The sequence below is a fragment of the Schistocerca piceifrons genome, unplaced genomic scaffold (assembly GCF_021461385.2).
Source record: "Schistocerca piceifrons isolate TAMUIC-IGC-003096 unplaced genomic scaffold, iqSchPice1.1 HiC_scaffold_325, whole genome shotgun sequence".
NCBI classification, from domain to species: Eukaryota; Metazoa; Arthropoda; class Insecta; order Orthoptera; family Acrididae; genus Schistocerca; species Schistocerca piceifrons.
Genome location: NW_025728543.1, coordinates 102,501 through 105,000, shown reverse-complemented (window position 1 = coordinate 105,000; position 2,500 = coordinate 102,501). Strand labels below are relative to the sequence as shown.

The following is a 2,500-nucleotide window of genomic DNA, read 5'->3' as shown; positions in this document are numbered from 1 at the left end:
GCCTCGGGACGCACGAGCACGCACGAGGCGGTCGCACGCCTTCAGCTCGCCCCACCGGCAGGACGTCCCACGATACATGCCAGTTAAACACCGACGGGCGGTGAACCAACAGCGTGGGACACAAATCCAACTACGAGCTTTTTAACCGCAACAACTTTAATATACGCTATTGGAGCTGGAATTACCGCGGCTGCTGGCACCAGACTTGCCCTCCAATAGATACTCGTTAAAGGATTTAAAGTGTACTCATTCCGATTACGGGGCCTCGGATGAGTCCCGTATCGTTATTTTTCGTCACTACCTCCCCGTGCCGGGAGTGGGTAATTTGCGCGCCTGCTGCCTTCCTTGGATGTGGTAGCCGTTTCTCAGGCTCCCTCTCCGGAATCGAACCCTGATTCCCCGTTACCCGTTACAACCATGGTAGGCGCAGAACCTACCATCGACAGTTGATAAGGCAGACATTTGAAAGATGCGTCGCCGGTACGAGGACCGTGCGATCAGCCCAAAGTTATTCAGAGTCACCAAGGCAAACGGACCGGACGAGCCGACCGATTGGTTTTGATCTAATAAAAGCGTCCCTTCCATCTCTGGTCGGGACTCTGTTTGCATGTATTAGCTCTAGAATTACCACAGTTATCCAAGTAACGTGGGTACGATCTAAGGAACCATAACTGATTTAATGAGCCATTCGCGGTTTCACCTTAATGCGGCTTGTACTGAGACATGCATGGCTTAATCTTTGAGACAAGCATATGACTACTGGCAGGATCAACCAGGGAGCTGCGTCAACTAGAGCTGAGCAGCCGGCCGCCCGGGAGTGTGTCCCGGGGGCCCGCGCGAACACGCAAGCGTCCGCTCAATCATTCTGCAAACAGGAGGAGGCTGAGCTCCCCTGCACAATACACCTCGAAACCCTCTCAGGTCCCGGCGGCGCGCAGCGCCGTCCCAAGTACTTGGTCGGGTTCGAGAGAGGCGCAATCGCCCGGAGTTAGGCGAGTAGACGCTTTCGGTGCGACCACCCGTGCTCCCAACTGAGCTTGCCGCTGCCGACAGAGGCCCGGGAGCGTGCTGTCGTGGCATTGCCGGCGGGAGACAACACGCGCCACCTACGGTGACCGGCAGCTCCAACGCCAGCGCCACAGAAGGACAAAAGCCCCACTTGGGTGCCGAAGCGAACTCTCCCAGCACAGCGCACGCGCCAACACATCCGCACAGCTGCGATACAAACCACCAGCGAGAACCGCTGGGGCGACCGAGCAGCAGACGGCGTCGCGGCGCCGAGCGCCGGGCGGCGGCGCATCCTCAACGCACACAGTCCTCAATCGGACCAGCACACTGAAGATGTCCACCGCGCTTCGCACCGGGCCCGCGAGGACCTACTTTGGCCGCACGGCGCCGCGCGCAGGGTGCGCCGGCGCGCAGCTGCGACGCCTGCCGCGTCCGTCGGCCGGCGCGCCTGCCACTGGCCGCCCCCACCAGCCGGCTGTAGCGCGTGCGCCCACGCACCGCGCGGCCAGCACGCCGGGAGGCGCCCCCTCACCGGCCGGGGACGGTCCCACCCAGCCACCGCCGCGTATCGCTTCACACCCAGATGCCGTTCAGTTTCGTCGGCATGGTGGGTATCGCTGGAACAACCGGTTAGTACCTCAACCTATCGTCGCCATCACCGATTCACCCCTAGCGAGAACAACCGCACCACAACAGGTTACCATTTGTTCATTTGCGTAACTTCACCAGAAAACGCAGGCGTCCATCGCCATTTGCAACTTCAACGATTATTGCATGCCTGTGTCAGGTGTCACGCCACACTACGTCTGCCCACATACACGCAACAAAATGTGCACGCCTAGACAATACGTGGAAGGTGGCCCCCGTACGTATGCGATGTCCATTGCTCGAACGACTGTCAACCGGCCTCTGTAGCATGTCGCAGATATGGAACGCGGTGCACCATGCCATCACGGTGTGTGAGGAGAGACGACTAGGTCCGAATACATCAACAGACAGCTCATGCTGATCGCCATCCACGGCGTCCGTTCCTCCCACACGTCTCTATGGCGTACCACACTGCAATCCAGCTCTCATAGGGAGACGACACGTAGCTGCGTGCACAATATTTGCACTGTATGGTCCGCCGTTTTTGGGCGCAGTCGTTGTGCGGTCACACATGTGCCACGATGTATCATTCAGTACATAAGGACGAATGTGCAGTACAGATTGTGGTTCACGCGTACGACATCAGCGGACAGTTGACACAGGCCGCACCACAACGTAGCCTGAGTACGTCGCATGCGAAGGGCATTGAACATGCAAACTTCTCACCAACCAGCTTGCGAAGGCAGGGGGCAAGGTGGGGACGTGGGGAGGGGGCGGCATGTACGTCCTGCTGCCATCCACATTACAGTGTACAGCAGGAGCATGTGGAAAGTGAGCAAGACTTGCAAGGTGTTTAACATGAAGCGATACACAGGGGTGCGGGCAGTGCGAGTAGCGAACTATA

At 58.6% G+C, this 2,500-nt stretch overlaps 1 non-coding gene across 1 annotated transcript in view; it reads right to left on the bottom strand.

The window, feature by feature from the left end:
- Nucleotides 1-779, bottom strand: part of LOC124745558 — a 1,909-nt gene extending 1,130 nt beyond the window's left edge. Inside the window, exon 1 of the ribosomal RNA XR_007011080.1 lies at nucleotides 1-779. This exon is cut by the window's left edge and continues 1,130 nt beyond it. This is a non-coding gene — a ribosomal RNA (small subunit ribosomal RNA).
- Between the last annotated feature and the right edge of the window lie 1,721 nt (nucleotides 780-2,500).